The 26,111-nt window shown below is 40.9% G+C and overlaps 1 protein-coding gene across 1 annotated transcript in view; it reads left to right on the top strand.

Annotated features, from left to right (window-relative positions):
* The first annotated feature begins 11,689 nt into the window (after positions 1-11,689).
* The window catches only part of GPR63 (G protein-coupled receptor 63), a 49,428-nt gene continuing 35,006 nt past the window's right edge, over positions 11,690-26,111 (top strand). The window contains exon 1 of the mRNA XM_025444629.3: positions 11,690-11,906. The gene's annotated coding sequence lies outside the window, so the exon portion shown is untranslated. The remainder of the gene's footprint in view (positions 11,907-26,111) is intronic.

Here is a 26,111-nt window from a genome sequence, read left to right as displayed (position 1 = left end):
TCTCTCTCTCTGTTGCTCACTCTCTCTTTCTCTCTCAAACAAATATTAAATAAAATCTTTAAGAAAAGTAAAATTCTAAACAATTATTCTGATGTGTATTTCACACTATCCCTCCTCCTCAGTTTTCAAGGATCTAAGCCTTCAATGTTAATAATCTGTTTATGGCTTGATATTAAAAAGGAAAATTACTATTTAATTCTAAAACTTGATTCATTCCAGTTCTACTTGCTGATAATGAAAAGGATGGTTTTGAGAAAAGGAAGTAGATCTGGCTCTAAAGTTACTTTTCAAAGCACATGGGACACTAATTTTGATCTTGAGTTCATCTCACCACTGTCTCCCAATGTAAGTCAATACAGAAATATATCATTAAGTAGGGCTCTGTGAACAACAACAACAACAACAACAACAAAGGAACCTCTTCTTTCTTTTTCCCCATCCTGTGTTAAATGCTTGTTTACTGAATTGTCATCAAATGTACTTTGATTCAATTGTGCTCATTCATGCTTACATCCCTGTAGGTAAGGCTAGCTTGTTATAAAAACTAATGAAAATTGGGGGCATATGAGTGGTTCTGTCAGTTGAGCGTCTGACTCCTGATTTTGGCTCAGGTCATGATCTAAGGTTGTGAGTTTGAGCCCTAAGTTGGGCTCTGTGCTGGGTGTGGATCCTGCTTAAGATTCTCTCTCTTCCTCTGTCCTTCCCCCTCTCCCTCTCTAAACAAAAAGCAAACAAAACAAAACAAAACAAACAAAAAAAACTAACAAAAATAAGAAGGAAGAAAATGGTACAGTTCCTTTCAGTTTCATCTGCCTTTAAGAAATAAACTTATAAAAATCTATGTTTAACTTTTCTGACGTTTAATTTTTCAGAAGTGTTGGATTTGAAATCAGAGTTTTCATGGGACTAGAATAAAGCTTTAATAAATGCCTGAATTATGGAAGTTCTCAAACATACCCAAAAGTAGAGGGAATAATACAATAAATCCTATATATCTTCTAGCTTCAACATCTATCAACATTATATTGCTCTTGGACTAGATTTAAATATATGAAAAATGAGTCTTCATTACCAAAAGGAGTCATTTTCTTCAGTACTAAATCCAGTCTAAGACTTGGTAGATTTTAAAATATATCTTGATTTCACTCCAAACTATCGTATAATTAGTGAAAAATGTTAATAACTGAAGTTGTCTGGAGGGCAAAGGTCCAGAGGTGAGGAGGGGGAGTTTCCCCACAGCATAGCTGAAAACAGTGGTAAGAGGGGAAGAAGAAAGATTTTTCCTTTTGTTTCTTAGTTTGTGCCCCTAACACACTCATCCTATTTAATAAAATAATAGTTACTATTAATATTAGGCACATTTATTGTGTGTCTTCTCTGTTCTGGGCAATTTGCTATCTCTGTCACAGATATTTCTTCATTCAGTTTTCACCAATCCTACAAGCTAGTTCAGTTTTCAGATGAGGACCTTGAAGCTCAGAATCGTTTCTAAAATTGCACAGAATTTGGAGAACAGGGCTGGGATTCAAATCCAGGTCTGCGTAACTCTCAGCCAGATCCTACCACCCTCCACCTCCACCTCCAAAGTTTGTGTCTCTCAGCCTGTCTCTGTGATTCCTCTGTGAGATTCCCGGCAAGTCTCTTTACCTTCATGTAGCAGATGCTGTCATTGCCCCACCAGTCTCCCTGGTGTATAATATTTCCATGCGTACTAGCTACACTTCTGATTGTCAGAACCTGCATAAATACCTGAGAGCCTTACTCTCACCTCTGGAGCCAGTTCCGTCCCAGCACAGGCTAGGCCAGATGTTCCAGAGAATTACCAGTCCCCACTCAAGTAGTGATTGCTGAGACCTGAATATCCAGGTCTCTCATCCTTGGGCAGGAGAACTCTGAAGTGCTTGCTGTGTACCAGCTTCAGAGTTCCTCAGCAGTATTAATTCTACTGGCACACAATGGAAAGAAACTTGCTTGAAAAGCACCGTTTACTGATTTTCTTCCCTTCCTGTCTCATTTTCCCATCTCCCAAATTAGCTTTTTGCACTCAAATCCTGTCAGGTTCTGCTTCTAAAGGAGCTGAGACTCTTTCTATGCCTCAGTTCCTTAACTATAGAAAGTGCAGGTGTTATATGAGATGAATTAAAGAATTCTGTAGTTCTATTGCTTGATAATAAATGCAACCCAGACATCAAATATGGCCTTCTTGTCTCTTATGAGCTGGATCAAATAAGCTCAATACCATCGGCCCTAAGTCAAGGCCACGGGAATCCAAAGACTTCTCAAGAGTTCTGAGAATTCCTGAAGGACTTAGTGCAGTCTTCACAGTGCAAATAACTACAAGCAGAACTACTCTTATCACAATTCTCACCACGTGTTTGGAGGCCTCCTCTGCTGAGGAGTTTCACTGATGTTTCCCCTCACTTGATCTCAGGTCTCCTCCCTCTCTTTCTTCCTCCTCTTGGGCTCTTCACTTGTCTCTCTCCTTGTTACTCTGAGGAGCAATAACATCCCATCCCGTCCCTGTAATCCAGGTTCTCCCATCTGGAATGTTTTGGACATCTGTCATGTAAGCCTTCATGCCATTGCTTCTATGAAGTGACCTCATCAATTCCTTCTCCCACACAATGACGTATTTCTGCTTAGGGGGAATTCTGGTGGTAATAGTTCAGAGAATCATCCCTTTCCTCCACCCCCTTCTCATGTTGAGTTAGATATAGCTCTTTTCTTTCTTTTCCTTTAGTGGGTACTGCTGTTATCTTTGACCTACCAAAACAAGAATCCTCAATTAGTTTTTACTTTTGTTACTCGTGCTCTCTTCTTGCTCTCTCCATCTAGCTGATACATTTAGCCCTCTTTTCCAGCCAGTCCTTAATGCTGGTCTATGCCTCACTGCAATCATGTCACACCTTTCCTAAAGTTGCAGATGGCATCTCTTTGTCCCACCAATAATGTTCACACATGATGGTCTTTCAAAGAAGTCTTCCTATATTGAGAAAAATAAGTGCACACACTAATTCCTTGTGACTTCCCTAGGCTGGCTATGTTACAACTTCCCTACAGTTTCTAATAAAACCTCAGTTATGCTCTGAAAAGTGTTTCTTAGCTGTCAAATTCATGTTACCTGAATTTGTTGGTCTTCATCCACCAAGATGCAGGCACCAAGATGGGATGAGGTGTATCAGACTTATTGGTGGCAGTATCAGTGAAAGATAAAGAGGAGGAAATAGGAAGTACCAAGAGCCTTCACACTATGATGGAGGTCTCACTACAGTGCAAGCAGAGTAAGGAGGAAGGACGACTGGGATGAAGAATTTCAGACTGTAGCACAGTTGTCAGAAAGTTTGGGTTGGTCTGATGAGGAGTCCTGGAGCCAAAGCTCCAGAGGAGTCCCACGTCTTGCAGGAATGGGCAACACTAGTGCCCTAGCCATTCTCTGTCATTGGCTGAGTGCAGGCCAAGGGGACTGTGGCCTCAGTGAATGCAGTGATGGATTCTTAGAGCAGCAGGTTGGCAGTGAGGTGGAATTCCTGCAGAATAGCTGGGTGATCTATCTACCTATGATTTTATTTATTTATTTGAGAGAAAGCACGCGTGCACATGCAGGAGGGGCAGAGGCAGAGGGAAAAGCAGATTCCTTGCTAAGCAGGGATTCCCACTAGGCTAAATCCCAGCACTCTGGGATCATGACCTGAGCCGAAGGCAGACACTTAACCAACTGAGCCCAGGTGCCCCTGGATGGTGCATTTTAATGGCCATCACATTGCTATTCGACACTTTCCTTGCTGTTGGTATACTTTTATTTTTTTATTACTTTGCCCCTTATCTATATAAGTTATGTATATAGTACTAGCAGAAAATCTTTAGAAGGTGAATATTACATGAAATAATTATGTGTAATAAAGAATTAAAACGATTTCCCATGGTAATTTTGAGAATAATTATTTTCTCTTAGTGATTTGTATTGTAAAATGGATTTTAACTTATGACTTCCAAGAAGACCAACAAATTTCAACAAAATTCCTTTCAACTCAAATATATGTTTATCCATTATCTTTTTTAAAAATAGAATACTCAGATTTTATAACTTCTCGATGTTCTTTTAAAGGTTATCGAAGTGATGCCTTTTGGAAGGGCTAATTATAATTATTTTATTTATTTATTTTTTATTATTTTTTATTTTTTTAATTATAATTATTTTAAAAATACATTTAAAAATAGTTTTTTTCATTTTTATGAAAAATGAGTGGTTACCAAAGAGACAATAGGTGACAAAGCTTACTATTGACAGGGTAAAAACCACTTCACTTGTCAAAAAACTCGTGCTGAATGAAACCTCATTGTTGACAATGATAATGAACATTGTTAGTTATATTTCTTAATGGAAAAATTTCAAATCAGCTGTCTATTATTCCAAACTTTCTAAAAGGAAATAAAAGAACACTCAGAAAAATACAAACTTGGTGTCATTAGTGATTGACATACATTGACATTAACTTTGTATCAGGGACTATGTTAAGTGTTTTAGATGAATGGTTTATTTAATCCTCATAATACTTCATTCTTATACACAATATACAGATAAGGAAACTGAGGTTGATGAGGTTAACTAACCAACCACCTAATGTCCCTCCATCATGGTGGCACTACAAAGAGAACTTGTAATTATCACAGGATTTATTTATCTACTGCACTATCTTGCATTTCGAGTTAAGCTCCTGCTCAATTGGGCTTGCAGTGTATGAGCTCTAAGGCCTCTTTCTCCTTCTGTAAAGACAGAATTTTAAAACTCTTAGTCATATATGAAACATTTTCATGAATTTTGTCATATTCTCAAAATACTTAATATTTTTAATTGACTCATTTAAGAAAAACAGCTTCATCCACAGAAGTAATGTCCATGAGACTGATGTGCTAGTTCTATTGTCCAATTCATGATGAATTAAATAGACATAATAGTTATCTTTTCCTAAAACTGAATCATGTGCCAATACTGGTCCAGATGTGAGTGTTGGAGACATACCAGACTAAGACGTAAACTTAAAGCAAGCTGAATGGCTGTTCTCTATCTACTGTCACTGGTCTTGGCTTGTTGGATATTATCACTGCAATGCTTATTTGGTGTCTGTGTGTGTGTGTGTGTGTGCACGTGTGTGAGTGTGTGCTTGCTCTGGGGAGCGGGAAATAGTGCGATGGCATAAGGGAGAGGAAGGGAAAGGCCAAAAGATCATGTCTTCAGTAAGGCTTACAAAAAGGGTAAAAGCATTCAGCCAATTAGTTCCTATGGACTCATCCACAGACATCACCACAGACATTACAAGGTGGAGGCAGCCAAAGATCCACAAAGATAATTGTGGGGCACAGAGATACTTGGAGAATAGACACCAGTAATGCAGATAGCCAGCTGTGTAGAGTGGTTGTGGTCTCTTTCCACAGAGAACCTCACTGATCACTCTTTGGTCCAGACCTATACCTTGAATATGACTGGTAGATACTGGACCCAAATAATATAACAAAAGACTGTTGAGCCGAGATGCTTGTTTGTTTGTTTCCGTCAAGATTTTATTTATTCATGAGAGACACAGAAAAGTAGAGACATAGGCAGAGGGAGAAGCAGGCTTCCTGCAGGGAGCCCAATGTGGGACTTGATCCCATGACCCCAGGATCACCACCTGAGCCAAAGGCAGATGCTCAACCACTGAGCCACCCAGGTGCCCTAGAAGCTTGTTTCTAAAGATACTCAAGATGTAAGCAGGCCCAGGCTCACATATATTTATCACTGCCCCATTAGCAAAATAAAGAGAATGATTTTAATAAAAGGTTAACTCAACATTAAATTAGGGAACTTTCCAAACATAGAAAATAACAAAAGTATAGGATAATAAACTTCCATGTATCATCCCCCAGTTTCAAAAATTAGCAGTATTTTTTTCATCTATTACTCCTTCCATTTGGGGGGACAGTATTTTAAAATTCTTCAGTATGCATCTCTAATGAAAATTTTGTTTGATTTATTTATTTATTTATTTATTTATTTATTTATTTAATTATTTATTTTTTAATGTTTTTTTTTTCTTTTCTTTTTTTAAGATTTTATTTATTCATAGAGACAGAGAGAGGGGCAGAGACACAGGCAGAGGGAGACACAGGCTCCATGCAGGTAGCCCGACGTGGGACTCGATCCCGGGTCTCCAGGATCACACCCCAGGCTGCAGGCAGCGCTAAACCGCTGCACCACCAGGGCTGCCTGAAAATTTTGTTTTATATATAACTGTCATATCATTATCACATCTAAGAAAATTAACAATAATCCATTTATAGTATCTAATACTTAGTCTATAATCTGATTTTCCTGATTGTCTCAAGGGTTCTTTTCACAGGTGGTTTGGTCAAAACCAGATACTAAGTCCACACACTGCATTTCATGATTATGATTCTTTTTTTTTAAGCTCTATTTATTTATCTGAGAGAGACAGAGAGAGAGAGAGAGAGAGAGAGAATGTAGGGGAAGGGAGAGGGGGGAGAGAGAGAGAACATCCAAGACTCGCCCCTGAGTGTGGACCCTGACTTGGGGCTCTGTCACACAACCCTGGGATCATGACCCCAGCTGAATTCAAGAGTTGGATACCCAAATGATTGAGCCACCCAGGTTCCCCATGATCATGATTCTTGACTCTCTTTTATTCTTTAATCAGGCCTCTATTTTTTCATGCCATTGATTTGGTAGAGAAACCAGGTCATTTTGTTTTCTTAATTGAATGTTTGATATTCTGGACTTGACTGATTGCTTTCCTGAGGTGGTTTGGTTTTCAAATTCCATCCTTGGTCTCTGTACTTCCTATTAGTTCTAGAGGCTTGATTAGATTCAGATTCTATCTCAGGCAAGAAGACCCGATAGTGGTCCAGGGTACTTCTAAGTTTGTCATATCATGCTGCATGTAAGGTCTGGTTGTTGGGATTTTAGGTTTTAGGTTTTCTTTCTTTTTTTTTTTTTTTTATTTTATTCCTTTCTTATCTCAGTTGCTCTGTCTCTGGTGAGATTAAAAATCATTCTACATTATTATTTTTGCCCAGCCAAATGGTTAAAAAAAAAAAACAAAGCCAAAATTTACAGAGACAAAATGACGAGGCAAAATAGCTGGTTCTGAGTCTCTTGGACAATCTGTCTTTGAAGAAAGCTTCTCATGCTTCATATACAAAGGGATTGACTGGATAGGGGGAAAACACGTAAGATACAAACACTTAGGGATTACTAAATGTGTAAGATTACAAAAGCACATCACTAATTAGTGTATTTGGAAACGGCACCATTCAAAGGATGAAAAGAGCTGAAATTTAATGAGTCATTTGCTAATTATTTAGCTTATGGATTTCCAATGCTATTTGCTTCTAGCCTTTTTCCTCTTCCTTTGGGAATCTCTGGTGGTATTTTACTGCTTTTTAACACCTCCAGAAACTACTGTATGCTGATAACTGACCATAAATTGTACAGTTGGAGAGATATATAAGAGATTATGACTCAGGACCCACGCTGTGTTACTGACTGAGATAAACCATGAGCGGTTTGCACCAGGGTTGAAGATTTTCAGAGCCATGGGTAGTTAGAATTCTGCTGACGTCCTGACGTGCTACCCATGGCTTGGTAAAGAAACAGAGACATAAATCATGAAGATCAATGTGCCTCCTGAAGAAAGAGACAGTGTTTCATCATGCTTTTCAGGTGCTAGATATATTCTGCTATGGGTCCAGCCCAGGGGCTCGCAGCCGTGACTGGACTTGGGGAGCTTTTTAAACACTGATGCACAGACTCTACCCCGGAATTGAGTTTGGTTCTCCAAGGCTGGGACCCAGGTGCCAGGATTTTGAAAAAGTTCTTCAGGTGATTCGAATATGCAGTCTTTCCAATCTAGCCAGCAAATAAGAGGTGCCACTTATAGATCTTACTCTGTGCAAAGGACTGTGCTGAATATCTCTTGCACATAAAGAAACTGATCCTTGGAGGGATGTTATACAATCGATGTCTTGCTACAAAGCAGAGTTTCACATCCAGTCTGTCTGGCTTCTGAGCTAGGGGCTTTTGAACTTTTTTTGAACATAATCCAAAGTAAGATAAATGTTTTCATTTACATCAGAACTAAGAACATATAATGAAACACAAGTTTAACGATACTTAATTTTATTAAGTATGATGCACATGGATATTTTTTTATTTAATTAAAAAGTTCTCAAAATCAACTAAAATCATTTCATGACTTGGAGCTAGAAACACTCTTCTAAACCATAACAGCACAGATTTCCTTTCTGTTCCAAATACATGGTAAAATCTTTCCTCCATCAATGCCTTCTGATTTTGTTTGTTTTCTCATGTGGAAAGCCCATTTTTTTCTTTGCATTTTTTAAAGACCATTAAGGTGGTTCCTGGCTAAAAGGTACTTCACAGACTACTCCAGTTTATGATGTCTCTTATAGCAACACCTATAGTTAACACACAGCTCAACACATATTTTTAAATACTAAATTATATGATATATTGTGATTCTCTGTAATCGTCTTACAGTATCTTAGATGGTTAATGTCTTCATGGCTAAATTTAACCTCTCTGAGGATAGTGGCCTTGTTGTACGCTTTTGTTTCTGTATTTTTTGAAATGTCTAGCACAGGGCTGGGCACATCACAGATGCAAAAAACAACCACACAGCCCTACACAAGTCAATCTCTAAGCTTTCATTTCTTCTATGAAATAAAGGGGGCTGTTTTAGGTTAATTCTAAAGTCTCTTCCAGGGTGTTAAGTCTATTTTTCTATGATACATACAAACTTCTATGAAACAGAGAAATGAAGGAAGAAAATAGGAAGCGTTTTTATGAGCAACTACAAGAAAAGTTCTTGTGTGGGAAGAAAAAAGCCTGAAACTGGCATTTTTGGTAGGCAAAATATAAACTCCTCTGTGCTATGTCTGAAAAGATAAAGAAGAACTTATTGGAGTTCAAAAATGAAGTTGGGCCCTGTGTCACTTGGATATTGAAATGTGATTATTCATAGGCCTCATTTCTTTCTCCAGTTGAATGAACATCCTGTATGGGTGGCAAGACATTTCCATGGGCTCTAATCAAGTTGAATTGATTATATAATACAAAGCTTAATAAGGAATGTGGAGTTGGGGGCATGGGGAAGCAGAGGTATTATGATTTAGGAAAAAAAAATGATTGAATACAATCACATTTTAGATACTGCTTGTTTGCAGGTGGTGGTTAAATATCACTGGGCACCTTTCCAGGGTTTCTGAGGCCAAAGGATGTGGCTAACTGCAACCCTAAGACCACCGGCATTCTTCTGGTCCTGAGGCTATTGGCTGAGAAGCCAGAAAAGTAGTCAGTACCTTTGGTGCTGTGTGTGTTAGTGTGTGTGTGTGTGTGTGTGTGTGTGTGTGTGTGGTGGAGAATGGGAGGCTGTTGGGAGTGGGTCACCCATGGTCTTTCGTTTTCTCTTTGTTAGCAAAACTAATTTTCCTTTGGGGAACCTTCCCTTCCATTCAGTTCATGTGGTTTAGGTGTACAGGGTTGGGGGCACTAAAGCTATCTCCCTTGATCTTTTTCAGACATAGTTAAGTGACCCCAACCTGCAGTGCATATTTTTTTTAAGATTTTATTTATTTATTCATGAGACAGAGAGAGAGAGAGACAGAGAGAGGCAGAGACACAGGCAGAGGGAGAAGCAGACTCCATGCAAGGAGCCTGACTTGGGACTTGATCCCGGGTCTCCAGGATCAGGCCCTGGGCAGAAGGCGGCACTAAACTACCCAGCCACACGGGCTGCCCTGCAGTGCATATTTAAACCCATGGTTATAATGCTCAGCTCAGAGATGGGAGTAGGATCCAAGTTAGTCCAACAGGACTCATTCCTTGGCCTGCTCTCTTGCTAATGGGATCAGTTGCTAAGGAGGTTGGAGGAGAAAGTAAATCTGGGGTTCAGTCTAGGCCCTGATTGGAGAAAACAAAACCCGTACAATGAAAGCACAGCACAATATGGAGAGAAACAGAGTCCTAACATTCTTTGAGCATCTGGAGGAAAAAAAGATTAAAAAGAAAAAAGTCTTCTTCTCTTCCTCCTCCTCCTCCTTTTTTCTTTCTTCTCTTCTCTTCTCTTCTCTTCTCTTCTCTTCTCTTCTCTTCTCTTCTCTTCTCTTCTCTTCTCTTCTCTTCTCTCTCTTCTTTCTCTTTTTTCTTTCTTTTTTTCCCCCAGATCCACTTTCTCCACTGTAGGTTTTCCTAAGTCACTTTGAGTTGGGTACCTATTACCTCCAATTATCCTGACTATAAAGGACTTTATCATAATAGGAAGATATCTTCCCTCTCCCTCTCGTTCACTGCCAACCTCCTCTCTCATCTTGATGTTTGCTCCAGGAAGGACCATGTCTCCTGCTTTTATAGAGCCAAGGCTTATTTCTCCTCCACGTTGTAAGAGAAGTTGCTCCAACCTTTTGCTCCTTGGCCTCTTCCTCCAGGAATCAGCACGAGCTTGTTATACAGCTGCAGACGGCAGGACCGAGGTCTAGTCTCAGGCTACTGTGCCAGTAGCTTTGGTGTCATTTTGAAACTACCACTGTCTCTGACCCGCCCCCCCCCCCCCCCCCCCCCGCCCCAGGGCGTTCTTTGTAGCCCAGGCTGGATCTCAGCCCTGAGTTGTGGGCCCATTTCCCCATTTCCACCTCAGCCAGAGGACACAGCGCGGGGTACACTTGACAGCCTATCCTGAAGCCCCACAAAAAAGAGGTAAGAGATGGAGCCACGAGGCAGGAAAACCAGCCCCCCCTGCTGCCCACACCCACGGTCACTGTGGTGCGCTCCTAACAGGCTGAGTTGCGGGCTGCTGAGGCGTCTCTGGGGCATCCCCACACCATTCTTCACTGTGGTCTCCGCAGGGATCACTATCCCTTGTCACTTGAAAGCACCATTTCCCAGCGTCCTTTAGATCTGAAGACCGGTAACTTTTTCCGGAGGGCCTTCCTGAGTTTATTTCGGGGGCATCTTTACAGCCAATCTCATTCGATCAAAGTCAGAGCCAACAGTTCAAGAAGCCCGGTTGGAGGTCATCTGGCAATTAGCCGGCTGGAGGAGAGCGGAGCGCGGGGTAGGCAGGACCCTCGGCGCATCTCCCACGCCGTTCACAGGTGACACTGCAGGGATCAGCCTGGGGCCACCCGCCTTTGGTTATTTCAGTCTCCTGCGCTCCTGGGGCCGGGGGGGGGGGGGGACCCTCATCACTGCGTGGGAGGCCGAGGAAGGAGACGCGGGACGCGCGCGAGCGAGGAGCTGCGGGTCCACTGGGCGGGCGCCAGCCGCGCGGGGCGGGGAGGGGGGAGGGCGCGGGGACGGGACCCCAAAAGGGTGACAGCGGCCCGGAGCCTGGGCGGAGCTCCGGGGGGCAGTCCCCGCGCGCAAGCCGCGCCCCCGCACTTGCCCCTCCTCTGCCCCGGCGGGGGGCAACCGCAGCCCGCGGGGAGTGGGGCAGCCCGGCCAGCGGCGCCCCGGGATCGCTCGGTCTCCGCCCGCCCCTCCCTCTCCGTCTCCGTCTCCGTCTCCGTCTCCGCGGGCCTCCGCCCCCTCCCCCTCCCCCCGCCCCTCGCGTCCTAAAACGCGGCGGGCGCCTTTAAGAGGGAGCCGCGGTTGCCCCGGGGGCGGGCACCCCTCGGCAGCTCGGGAGGCGGCGGCGCTCGCCCGCGATGCTGCTCCCTCCCGGCTCCAGCTCCCGCCGCCTGCATCGCCGCCGCCGCCGCCTCCTCCTCTGCCTCGAGGCGTCGTTTTCTGCAGCGGAGAGAAGTGCTATGTCCGGAAAGTTCCGGGAGGGACTGGATGGGGCCATGCGCCCCGGGCTCCCGAGCCGGCGCCCGCGCGCAGCCCTTTGTATGAGGTGAGCCCCGGGGTGCTCGGCGCCCCCCCCCCCCCCCCGACAGGTAGCCGCGGCGCCGGGGAGGCCGGGCTGCAGGGCGGAGCGTGCGGGGCACCGAGCGGGAGCCGCCGACAGCCAAGTTGTGCAGGAGGAGCTCGGGCGGTTCCGGCAGCGCGCGCCGCTCGGGGCCCGCGGGGTGGGGGCGGGGAGCGCCCGGCCGGGACTCGGTTTCCCCGCGGGGCCGCCCGCCTGGCTCCCCGACGCCCCCTGCCGCCGGCGCCCGCCCGCTGGAGCAGCTGGGCCTTCTAGGAAACCCGGCGGCTGCGGCGTGGCCCCGACGCCCGCTTTCTCCTCCCGCAGCCGAGTGCCCGGAGTGAGAGGAAGGGGACGGAATCCTCTGGAACTTCTGCACGGCGCTCCGTCCCCCTGCGGCGGAGGGGGGGGGGAGGTGCACCCCGTCTGCCCAGGTCGGAGGCTCCCTGCGAGCCCCGGCGCCGTGAGAGCTGCGCTCCGACTCGCGGCCGGGCTGGCGGCGCTGCGGGTGTCTGCCACCCTGCTCGGTGTCAGCATCGCCCTGATTTTTATTTTATTTTATTTTATTTTTATTGGAGTTCGATTTGCCGACTTCTAGCATAACACCCAGTGCTCATCCCATCAGGGACCCCCCACCCCCAGGGCCCATCACCCAGTCACCCCCACCCCCTGCCCACCTCCCTTCCACCACCCCTTGTTCATTTCCCAGAGTTAGGAGTCTCTCATGGTTTGTCACCCTCCCTGATATTTTCACTCATGTTCTCTCCTTTCCCTTTATTCCCTTTCGCTAATTCTTATATCCCCCAAATGCATGAGACCATATAATGTTTGTCCTTCTCCCATTGACTTACTTCACTCAGCATAATACCCTCCAGGTCCATCCCCATTGAAGCAAACGGTGGGTATTTGTCGTTTCTAATGGCTGAGTAATATTCCATCGTATACACAGACCACAGCTTTTTCTTCTTCTTTTCTTTTTTAAAAAATATTTATTTATTTATTTATTTATTTATTTATTTATTTATTTATGATAGTCACAGAGAGAGAGAGAGAGAGAGGCAGAGACACAGGCAGAGGGAGAAGCAGGCTCCATGCAGGGAGCCCGACGTGGGATTCGATCCCGGGTCTCCAGGATCGCGCCCTGGGCCAAAGGCAGGCGCCAAACCGCTGAGCCACCCAGGGATCCCCGACCACATCTTCTTTATCCATTCATCTTTCGATGGACACCGAGGCTCCTTCCACAGTTTGGCTGTTGTGAACATTGCTGCTATAAACATCGGGCTGCAGGTGTCTCTGTCTTTCACTGCATCTGTATCTTTGGGGTAAATCCCCAGCAGTGCAATCGCTGGGTTATAGGGCAGATCTATTTTTAACTCTTTGAGGAACCCCCACACAGTTTTCCAGAGTGGCTTCCCTAGTTCACATTCCCACCAACAGTGCAAGAGGGTTCCCTTTTCTCCACATCCTCACCAACATTGGTTGTTTCCTGTCTTGTTAATTTGATTTTCAAGTCCTCTCTCTTCCCCACCCCCTTTTGGGAAACATTCTGATTTTTTTTTTTTTTTTTTTAAATATCATTGAGGTTCAGGATGCCATAAACAAACACACACACAAAGACCGCCCCCCTCGCCCTCCAACAATAAATGTTTATGATATGTCCCCTGGGGCTGACCCCAGATTTCAAAGTGATCCTTTTGCCTCTGATGAGATATTTGGACTTGTTCTGGACACTGGAGGGATGCAAGAAGCACCCCGGAGTAGGTATGCAGGGTTTTTCTTTCTTTTTTCTTTTTTTTTTTTTTTTTCTGGTGAGGTTTTGACTATGCCATTTTAAGATAGGATTTTCTCTTTATTTGTTTATTGGTGAATATGGTTTTCATTATGTCTTAGATTAAAAGGCTCCATCTAATTTTAAGGGCAGTATTTCTAAGAATCATAAAAAGCCCCTGATGTTTCTTGCATCATCTGACATTACTTCACACAGTTTTGCCCTTGGAGAAGGTATGTAATACGTGTAATTATTTGATGAAACCTAATCTGTGAGTACCTTTATTACACAAATGGGTAAGTTTTCTTTTTTCATGTGTCCTGTGGGTGAAGGAAACCCATTTTCTCACACCCCCAGGTCTCTACCACACCTGTCTAGTCCTGTTTCTGTTCTCTCTACTCGCATTGAGTACATCCAGCGTCAGCTGCAAATCAAAGATGCTGATAAAAGTCCCTGTATTTTGTGAAGTGTTGCATAGCCAGAGTTTTAGTGACATAATTGATTACATCATCCAGGTTTTTAAAAAACAATTAAAATAGATTGTGGGAACTTGTTTATTTTTTTTTTAATTTTTTTAAATTTTTATTTATTTATGATAGTCACAGAGAGAGAGAGAGAGGCAGAGACACAGGCAGAGGGAGAAGCAGGCTCCATGCACCGGGAGCCTGACGTGGGATTCGATCCTGGGTCTCCAGGATCGCACCCTGGGCCAAAGGCAGGCGCTAAACCGCTGCGCCACCCAGGGATCCCAGGAACTTGTTTAAAGAAAAGAATATCGTATCTAAATTCTCAGTTATATGCTTTTCGTATAATTTCTGTGTGAAAAAAATACTACCAAAGTACAGAGGGGGTATTGTGGAAAGAAAGCATTTGCAGTGGGGAAGTTTTGAAAGGAAACCATTCCAGAATAACCATTAATATCATAACATTTTGTTTGGGATACAGATTTTCATCTGTGAGCAAAATTTTGTCACTCTGCTGTCAAGTATACCAGAACTGAAACTTTTTAACAAAGAACTCACCATCCAAGTTTTCTGAAGATTTGCAATGAACTGACCATTCTTGGAAAAAAATTTGCTTAGAAAAATTTAAAATCCTAACTGCAGTTATTGTTTTACCTTAGGTTTGCTGGAGTCCAGGCAAGAAAGTACTGCATTCATTGAGAATTTGGGGTTCTAAAGTGGATGGGACTTAGTTCCTAGGATATACAATTTTCTAGGAAATCTAAAAATTTTGAGATTTTTGTGTATGGTTTATTTGATTTGAAATGGTTTATTGATTTGAAATGATTCATGAATGATGCTTTTTTTAAAGAAATTTTTACACCATGTGGGGCTTGAACTTGCTACCTCAACATCCGGTTGCATGCCCTACCTACTTTGAGTGATTCTTTTTAATTAATTAATTAATTAATTAATTAATTTATCTATTTATTATTTATTTAGATTTTATTTATTTATTCATGAGAGACAGAGAGAGAGAGAGAGAGAGAGAGGCAGAGACATAGGCAGAGGGAGAAGCAGGCTCTATGCAGGAAGCCTGATGTGGGACTCGATCCCTGGACTCTGGGATCAAGCTCTGGGACAAAGGCAGGCGCTCAACCACTGAGCCACCCAGGCAGCCCCGAGTGATTCTTTTTATTTTTTTATTTTTTTTTTAATTTTAATTTTAATTTTTAAAATATTTTTTAAAAGATTTTATTTATTTATTCATGATAGAGAGAGAGAAAGGGGGGCAGAGACACAGGCAGAGGGAGAAGCAGGCTCCATGCAGGAAGCCCGACGTGGGACTCGATCCCAGGTCTCCAGGATTGCACCCTTTTTAAAACTAAATCTCTCTCTCTCTCTCTCTCTCACTCACTCATATTTACAAAATCCATGTCTGTCTATACCTATACTTACATATTTATATATTTGTATATCTGTGGCAAGGAAAAGTAGGGACTTAATAATCTACATACACTAGGAACACAGGTCTAAAAAGATCAGAAGCTAAAAATAGTTCCTGTTAAGGCTTGTCATCTCTTCAGCATTTTCATCACTTTTATCAGTATCAGTTAAGTTAAAAAATACTGTGTTTTCTCACGTGTTCTTGTTCTTGCACAAGGCTTTGCCCAGGGAGCCATATGCCAACGATCTTAACCACATGTTTATTAAAATGGACTGAATTATCCCATCAGTGGATGATTGAACTGGGTGTTTCTCATGCTTCAGTAATTTATCTTCAGAGGAGGAATCTCTGGGAAAAAATTAGCTTGTCAATATGATGTTTTCTTTTTTAACACTTCAAAAATGACCTTCAGGGCATTCTTCGTAGGTCTGAGACTCAGAGAGTAGATCTCAAAGGCATGGGAGGAGGCAAACCTTGGGAAGTTTTGGCACTCCAGTTTGTGAAATGATGTCCTAAATAACTATTTGTTTTGAAAGAGGTACCCATTAATGCTTGGGAAAATAATAGCTATGATATAGTGCTCTAATCACTACAAGCAAAGCCTTGGAGGACTTCTTATCACATTCCACAGCTGAAGCTGTCACATTTCAGCATATATGTATATGAAAATTAGAAATGAAATGAAAAAATCCTTTAGACTGGTTTTTGCTTAAGCTAGGCATTTTTTTAATATGTGTTTATATTTGTCACAAATACCCTTTACTGTGTTGCAGGTGGCGACTTTATTCCTTTTCTGCAACTATGAGGTGTATTTTAAGGAGAGTTCTTAGTGTTTACTTGAAGCAGTAATGTATTTCATTGAGTTTATGTTGTGTATCTTTGGCTTTCAAAAAATAACATTTGGGATGTTTGATTATAATCCTGAGATCACAGCCTTTCAGAACACATGGGATCTTGGTCAATTATAGTTTCAGTTTCCTGGGAATTTTTTGTTTAAGGTCAGATGTGGCCCTAATTTTAACTGGATGATCCACAAAATAGGTACTTTCGTAACCACAAAACATGAAGAACATTCCAAATAATTTGCAGTTTGGGTAGCCCGACATGCTTTAGTGTTTAGTTGGCTTGAGGCAGTGTGCCATGCTTGTAAAAAATGGTTTCTGAAGCTGACAGTGAGCTGTTTCAGGCTTTGAGCTTGACACATAGGATAAAGTGCCTTTTAGCCTCTGTGCTGGCAAATTCGGACAGGATTGGTAAAAGTAATTTGTTCTCATTTCTGTCTGTATGACAGAAGATTGAGAAAATTCAAGCATGAAACTCTAGCTTAAAATACAGGAAAGCTCATTCATGTTTATTAAAAATGTAAGGAAGAGTTGGGAAGACTGGATTTTAACAAAGCTTTCAGACCTTGGGCAAAAAAGTGTATATTTGCAGTTAGGAGGTAATCTAGTGGTCACCTAATGAAATAATAATAACACTATTATTATTATAATTTCCATTGAGTAATAATTCTAAAGAAATTTTATTCTCCTAAGCCCAATTTAGATTGAAAAACATTCCCAGGCAGATACTATACACATAACTAATCACCTGGCATATATATTAATTAATTCTTAGATAATTTTCAGTTAAAACCATGATGTGTCATTTTAGTCATAAATTTTACATACCATTTGGGGTTTTTGACCAAAGCTTCTTCGTTAGCTTCTTTTCTCTCAATTGACTAAGTCCTATATATATCATTAAGTATTTAAAAAGTATTTTAGGCAAAATTTTTTGTGTGGAAACTCTACTGTTCTGCCTTGAGGAGGTGGTACAGAAGTGACATGATTCTGTTTTAACTGTTACCTTCCAAAGGGAGATACTGTCACCTCTTTCTGTTTATTTTATTTTGTGGATTTTATATATTTGAGAGAGAGTGAGAGAGAGCATGAGCAGGGGGAGGAGCAGAGGGAGAGGGAGAGGCAGGCTCCCCACTGAGCTGGGAGCCCTTCGAAGGGTTTGATCCCAGGACCCCATGATCATGACCTGAGCCCAAGACAGATGCCTAACGGACTGACCGAACTACCCGGCTGCACTTTGGCTTTTTTTTTTTTTTTTTTTTTTAAACAAATTTGAGAGAAAGAACATCTAAAGATCCGAAGTTTGGATTACAATAAGAGTTTCAACTGAAAATTACCTAAGAATCAGTTAACATTTATGTCAGGTGTTCAGTACAGTCTCTGGCTGAGGGTGTCTGCTGCAGGTTTTTTGGTTTAAGTTGGTCCTGGGAGGATACAGATTCAAAGGGAGGTAGAGTAGAAAGTGACTATTCCAGGCATAGCATCCATTACCTTCCAGAGGAGAAAATACTTCACGAGTTGTTTTGTACACAACTCCAAATGTGTACTTGTAATGAAAATCCATTCTTTAAATCATTGTAGCTTATTTTTGCCATTACTTCTAGGCCGGATGTGAAATAGGCTGTCTTCTTGCTCCATTTTGATTAAGTTTGCACAAAGTGTGGTACCTTCTGAAGTTTTACACTGTCCAACAGTAGCAGAAAGTCTGTTCTTTTAGATCTTTTAGCTAGTTCCCATTCAGTACTTCTTCAAACATTTCCCCCCCCCCCTTTTTTTTTTTTGAATCATTGAGCTCTTTAGTGAGAGGAGTTTTGGATTTGAAGTTCTTCCATTTTCCATAATAGGCTTTGGGTAAATTTGTTCCTACAGAGAGGTGTGGTGATGTTGGGAACTACTCATTTTTGGTTTCATATTTTGCAAAGAGTTGCTATTATAAGGTTTCAAATCTTTATTCTTTATCCTTATGCTATAATAGATATTTTTTCTTATGATGGTAGTGACACATATGCATTATAGAAAATTTATAAAATCCAGACCAACAAAAAACCCAAAAACCCCAACCCCCCCAAAAAAACCCCATAATTGAAAACATGAAAATTACACCCAAAATAACAATTGTTAACTCTTTGGTGTATATTTTTAATATAATATACAAAAATACTGTAATATTTCAGTTTCTAAGAATGATACTATATCATATATTTCTTTTTTAAGTTTTAATTTTTAAATTTTTATTTTATCTTTTTTAGGAGGAGAGGGGCAGAGGAGAGAGAATCTTTTTTTTTTTTAAGATTTTATTTATTTCTTCATGAGAGATACATAGAGAGGCAGAGATGTAGGGAGAGAGAAGCAGGCTCTCTGCTGGGAGCCTAATGCAGGAGACTTGATCCCAAAACCATTGAGCCACCCAGGTGCCCCACGGAGAGAGAATCTTAAGGAGGTTCCATACGCAGCATGGATCCCGAAGTGGGGATCGATCTCATGATGTCAAGATCATGACCTGAGCCAAAAATCAAGAGTCAGAGCCTTAACTGACTAAGCACCCCAGGTGCCCTAGCATATATTTCCTCTTAATTTTCTTTTCTTTTTCTTTTCTTTTCTTTTTTTTAATTATTTATTCTTGAGAGACAGAGAGAGGGAGAGAGAGAGAGAGAGAGAGGCAGAGACACAGGCAGAGGGAGAAGCAGGTTCCATGCAGGGAGCCTGATGTGGGACTCGATCCCGGGTCCCCAGGACATATCATGGACCAGGACCTATCATGGAATGGTCTTTCATAACATATTTTGAATATTGAATAGTATTATAGTCTGTGAATATCACATAATTGATTGGGGATATGCTGTAGTATCTGTAGTATCAGATAGGCTTTTTAAAAAAATGTTTTATTATTTATTTATGATTGTCACAGAGAGAGAGAGAGAGAGGGGCAGAGACACAGGCAGAGGGAGAAGCAGGCTCCATGCACCGGGAGCCCGACGTGGGATTCGATCCCGGGTCTCCAGGATCGTGCCCTGGGTCAAAGGCAGGCGCCAAACTGCTGCATCACCCAGGGATCCCGGTTTTCTTTTTTTTTAAATTAATTTTTAAATTTTTTTCAGATCAGTTTTCCTTTTTTGTTTTTTTGGTACTATACAGCAGTAAATATCTTAAAGCTCAGTTTTTTGTAGTCATGTATGATTATCTGTTTGAGGAAAGCCCTAGAAGTAGATTTTGTTTAAAGATTTTATTTATTTATTCATGAGACACACAGAGAGAGAGGTAGAGACATAAGCAGAGGGAGAAGCAGGCTTCTTGCAGTCCCCTGATGTGGGACTTGATCCCAGACCTGAGCCAAAGGCAGATGGTCAACCATTGAGCCACCCGGGTGTCTTTAGAAATAGATTTTTTATTTTGGTAGGGATAAATTGCATTGATGTCTTTTGTTGACCTTAAGGCACTTTATTATTCTCAATATCAAATCTATAAATTAGGTTATACTTTTCCTACATTATCTTATGCAGTTTTTTTTTTTGTTAGCGAAAGATGAAATACTCAAGTCAGATAGGATTTGAATCCAGGCATGACTGGCTAGTAGTGCTTTACCCAAATGCAATAACCGTAGATATATCTAAGGACTCGACTGTAAAGGTCCAACCTCCACACCAAGCCATTCACTAGTGCTCAGTCCTAGCTATAAATGCCATATCTACCTAAATAGGCCCAGCGGTTATAGTGTGCCCTAAGAATGTTCTCCATTTTCATTTTTAATCTCCTTGCTCTATTACCATCTGACCTGCTGCCCACATACACTGATGCATACATAGTTGCTATGTGGTAGAAGGAGTAGATATTGTTTCCAATTATCTCTAAGATTTAAAAATGTTCTGCTTTCTGTCCTTTGCTGCCAACTCCAGGACTCTTAATGTCTTGTGTATATATGTATGTCTATTTCTGGATAACTGTATTTTATCTTTATTTTGATCTATATCTATCTCCCATTCTATCATTAATATAAAAACTCATCTTAACCAGAAATTACCTTTTGAAACAAGATAAGTATCACTATGGCTATCACAAAAACATTGTCACTTCTAGGAATGAAACTAGAGATAAAAATGGGCAAAAGCCAGGAAAAGGTCATGTGTGGAAACTTAATGACGGATGGTCGAAAGTAGAGAGAAATTCTCCTCCTCATTTTTATGACCATAGTTACATTGAGCCATCAAACATGACCCTAATGAATGCAGAGTCACATTTGCATTTTCATGCATATTTTCTCATCTTTAGAATTTGGTCCTGGATGTAAAAGGAAAGAGAAAGTAAACACATACACACCAAACATATTTTCTGGGCCAGTTATTCTTTTTTCAGACATTATTTTCTCCAGTGTGAAACAATCTGCTTCCTTCATTTCTGTAAGTTGGACTGAGGTTCTCTGTTCCCTTAGTACACCCTTCAGCATAAATTTTTTGTTTAGGTCAGTATCAGTTTCTTCTTTAATATCTCCGAGAACAAGAACCACGTCTTTGTACTTTGACATCAAATTTGACAGCCCTGTAAAGATTGAATAAGTAATTTTTTTTCATGCAATCATGCGAATGTTCATATAGGAAAGTTCAGAATACGCCATTGAAACTGATTTTACTATGTAATTATTGTATTTTATTTTTAAAATATTTTATTTGTTTATTCATGAGAGACACAGAGAGAGACATAGGCAGAGGGAGAAGCAGGCTCTCTGCAGGGAGCACTATGTGGGACTGGATCCCAGGACCCCAGGATCACCACCTGAGCCAAAGGCAGACGTTCAACCACTGACCCAGGTGTCCCATTATGTAATTTTTTAAAAGAACATCTATTGTGAAGTACATTGTACATATAAAAGTACATAAAACATATTTGTAAGTCAAAAAAAATTGAATACCCATGATCTACTACCAAGATTAAAAAGTATGATATGCCTATAATCCCTTTGTTTCCTCATTCCCCATCTAATGGAAATGCTTGCCTTATCCCTAAAGTAGCATGTTCTTTGGTATTGGTTATTTTTGGACTTTCTTTAAAGGGAATTATAATACATATTATATATACTTTTATGCTTGCTTAATTGTTCACTGTTATGTTTTTGAGATTTGTCAGTTTGTAGCCATAATTTGTTTTCATTTTTGTTTGTGTTTTTAGTCTATGAATTCTGTAATTTATCCATTCTCCTATTAAGGGACAGTTGTCGTGATAACTAGGTTTTCAAAAGCATAAAGTATTACCATCAAGTTTTCCATGATATTCTCTTATCTGTTTCATCATTGCTACATCTGTGATATGTCCCAATTTTAAAAACTCCTGATTTTGCTAATTTCTCTCTCTCTCTCAGTTCTGAGGTATATCGTTTCTCGTAATCTGTTCGAGAACCAGGTTCTGACATTGCCAGTCATCTGTATTATATGCTTGTTTTCTAACTCTTTCATTTTTGCCTTTATTTTCCTTTTGTGTTTTCAGGTTTATTCTACTATTCTAATTTCCTTTTTTTTTTTTAAAGGATTTTATTTATTTATTCATGAGAGACAGAGAGAGAGAGAGGCAGAGACATAGGCAGAAGAAGCAGGCTGCCTATAGGAGCCCAATGCGGGACTCGATCCCGGACCCTGGAATCATGCCCTGAGCCCAAGGCAGATGCTCAACTGCTGAGCCATCCAGTCATCCCTTTTCCCCTGCTTCTTAATCACTCATGTTGCTTTTATCATTTTAAGATTTTATAATTTCTTTTAAAGAATTTATTTGAGAAGGAGAGAGAGAGAGGGAGAGAGAACAAGCAGGGGGAAGAGCAGAGGGAGAGGGAGAAGTAGACTCGCCACTGAGACAGGGAGCCCAGGAGCTCCATTGCACACCCCAAGATCGTGACCTGAGGGGAAGGCAGATGCTTAACTGACTGGGCCAGCTAAGCACCCCAGGGTTTTGTGATTTTTGACTATGAGCTGCTCACTTTCCTTGGAATTTTATCTGTGGTTATTGTATCAGGCCTGGGTTGAAGGTGGGTTCCCCCAGAGGGGAAATATATTTTGCTTCTGCTACTAGCTTGGGCACTCTATTTACCTGGACACTTTTTAAATCAGATTTTTGCTTGAGGATTTTTTTTTTTTTTTTTAATCTCAGTGCTAATTTGTGGTTACAAATCCTTTGGGGAAATTATTTTCCTTCATTCATCTCACATCAGGATCAGGTCCTGCACTTTTCTCTTTCTTTGCCCTTTTGGCATGAAGGAGTTTTTTACTCACCTCTAACATAGCAAATATAGCCCTTTGAAGTCCTGGTTACTGTTCTGACAAATATTATAATACTATAATCTCAAAATTTGATTTAAATTTGACTATACTAAAGAAATTGTTTTGTTTCTGAGATTGTAGACATGCCCAAAATAGGATCTTTTTTTTTTTTTTTAATAGATTAGTATGCAAACCTTAACTAATCATTACAGGGTGTTTGCTTTTGAAAAGAAAAGGCAGGGCCCTTGGGTGGCTCAGTTGGTGAAGCGGCTGCCTTCCCCTCAGGTCATGACCCCCAGGGTCCTGGGATCGAGAGTTCTGCATCCGGCTCTCTGCCTGGGGGGCGGGGAGGGGGGGGGAGACTGCTTGTCCCTCTCCCTCTGCCTTACCTCCTGACTTATTCTCTCTCTCTCTCAAATAAATAAATAAAATCTTTTTAAAAAAAGAAAAGAAAAAGACACTAATGTGCCAAGATATGATGGCAAGCTGCTTACTTTCTTTTACCCTTTTTTTAATTTATTTTTTTCTTTTACCCTTTAATTCCAATTTTATAATTTATTTTCCTCTGCAAATAAATTTGAAATGTTGGTATTAACAGTTTCTCTTCCTAAGATGTAACTTCATCTTGTTTACGGTCACTTTAGTTTTGTATTTTGTTCTTTAGGGAGTTAGTGTAGGCATCTTATTTTAAATTATTTGGTTACATCTGTTTACATCTTCGATCTTGAAAAAACACTGCCAGTCACATTTAGTTTTCTGTTCCTTCAGATTTCTGGGCTTTGCCTTTAAAATGGTAGTAGGGAGGGCAGCCTGGGTGGCTCAGCGGTTTGGCGTAGCCTTTGGCCCAGGGCCTGATCCTGGAGACCCCGGATTGAGTCCCATGTTGGGCTCGCTGCGTGGAGCCTGCTTCTCCCTCCGCCTGTGTCTCTGTCTCTGTCTCTCATGAACAAATAAATAAAATATTTTAAATGGTAGTAGGAAAAGTTAAAAAGCCACCCATGGTCCACATTGCCCTTATTTATACTCTCAGAAGCAGCAAGTGAAAGATGGCAAACTGCAGGGTTCTTCTGGGTGGCTCACTTTTGAAAAGGAGTAATTATTCTATGCTTATTTCAAATGGTTACATTTCGGTAAATATTTTACGAAGCATATAGTTTTTCCTTTTGTTACTATAACATACTTAATTTTTTCCCTTTAATCCTACGTGGGTTAGGTGTATGGCACAGCCTTGGTTGTGATGAACAGTTGAAGGACTTTAAGAATCTACATTTATTTCTCCATACTCAGTTACTGTGAATTAGCTATAAAAACTTAGATACAGTGATAAAATGAAGCCAGAGAAAAGACTAAAGTAATTAACTTTATTACCTTTGGATAATTATTCCATTCATCAAGTGCTAATTATCTGTATCATGAAGTTAGCTTTGATATTTTCTATGCTCTTTTTATGAAGTAATTTTTCTTTTGCATTTTGAGTTTTAAAGTCCATCTTTTTGTCCTTCTAATTTTCCTTATCTTGCATAATGAGGCACCAGTATAGAAATGATTTCTGAAGCTTGAATATTAGAATCTTTTCTGGTAAGGTCTTTTTTTTTTTTAAAGATTTATTTATTTATTTGAGAGAGAGAGAAAGAGAGAGTGGGAGAGAGAACGTGAGCATGTGTGAGTGGGGAAAGGGGCCGAGGGTGAGAGTCTTCTAGCAGACTCCCTGCTGAGTGTGGAGCCAGATGTGGGGCTCAATCTCATGACCTATGAGATCATGACCTGAGCTGAAACCAAGAGTCAGATGCTCAACCAACTGAGCCACCCAGGAGCCCCATTATTTTGGTAAAGTCTTTGCTCACATCTAGATTCTAAATAAATAGAATATTTAGAATCTAAACATTTAGATTCCTAAATAAATAGGAAAAGATCTTTCTGATATATATATATTTTAACAAATAGAGAATACTCGTATGAAAAGCATCCATTTAGGTTGTGGTCCTGTGGAAAGGGAATTTTCTATTTATCTGATATAAACTTAAGACAGACTGATCATTTCATTGAATGCTGTCCCTTCTAGAATCTGTATTAAATTCTGCATATTCTCTTGAAATCTAGCATAATAAAGTATTCTGTATATAAGAAGAATTTTCACATTTGTTTTATCAACATTAGGCAAACTCTACATTTGGGTCATTCTAGTGCAATGATTCTTGCCATTATTGAATACACACATAACTTCATACACACACACACACACACACACACACACACCACTTTTTGGCATCGCTCTTTCATAGGCTGTATCTGCTAGGGAAAATCAAGTGAGAAGTAGGCATGAACGAAGTATAATACAACTGGTAAAACCCCACATAAGTATAAGCAGTGATGTTTGTATGGCAATATTTAGTGCACTTCTTCCTTTTTTTGTGTGTAAGAAAATCCAGGAATTGCAATTATGACTATTGTGTGTGCAGTTGACATTGGGCTAGTAAACTCCCTATGGGCACTTGGTCTTATCAGCCGTACGTCAGTTGCATCAGTATCTTGTGAACTTGCAAGGCTTTTACTGCTGCTGTGATCCTTGAGCAGAGGACAAGAGAACTAGCAGCAGGCACCTTACTGAATGGTAGCATCACTGGTACACTATCAGTGGGGAACCCACTAACGAATGAACATCACAGCCTCAACCGAAATTCTTTTTCCCTGTGATTTCGTGATGCACAATGAGAAACCGTTCTTTGATGTTGAGAATACAACCATTTTATCACCTTGATTTTTTTTTTTACTTCTGAAGGTTCAAAATGAATATTGCAGATTTTCTTTAAAAAATATGTTTGCTGAGGGGTGCCTGGGTGGCTCAGTCAGTTAGGTGTCCATCTCTTGATTTCAGCTTAGGTCATGATCTCAGGGTTGTGAGATGGAGCTTTGTGCTCAGCAGAGGGAGTCGGTTTGAGATTCTCTCCCTCTCACTCTGCCCCTCTCCCCCCACTCTAAAATAAAATAAATACATCTTAAATAAATTTGTTTGCTGAGGCATGACTTTTTTTGTGGGGGGAGCAGGGTGGGTGTTGGGAGGTGATATGCAGTACTTTGAATTTAGAATGACAGTTATGTAACACATTTTGCCTAGAGTGATCCTTCTCCATTGTTGGATGTACAGCAAACTTGATTGAAATTTAAATTTAGAAATAACAGAAATGGAAATAAGGTTTAGTTAGAGGAGATAACCATTTTTATGCATGAATTCTGCTTTATGGTAGGATTTAGCAGAGTCCTTCAGCTAGTGAGGTTTCAAGAACCATTTTCGTGAATTTAAAATTGTGTGTCAAGGGGTGCCTGGGTGGCTCAATTGGTTAAGCAGCAGACTCTGGATTTTGGCTTAGTCCTGATCTCAGGATGGTGAGATTAAACCCTGTGATGGGCTCTGTGCTTAGTGGGGATCCTTTTCAAGATTCTCTCTCTCTCTCTA

The sequence above is a fragment of the Canis lupus genome, chromosome 12 (assembly GCF_003254725.2).
Source record: "Canis lupus dingo isolate Sandy chromosome 12, ASM325472v2, whole genome shotgun sequence".
In the NCBI taxonomy this organism is placed as follows: Eukaryota; Metazoa; Chordata; class Mammalia; order Carnivora; family Canidae; genus Canis; species Canis lupus.
The sequence above is the reverse complement of the archived record's forward strand: the minus strand, read 5'-3'. Positions and strand labels throughout refer to the sequence as shown.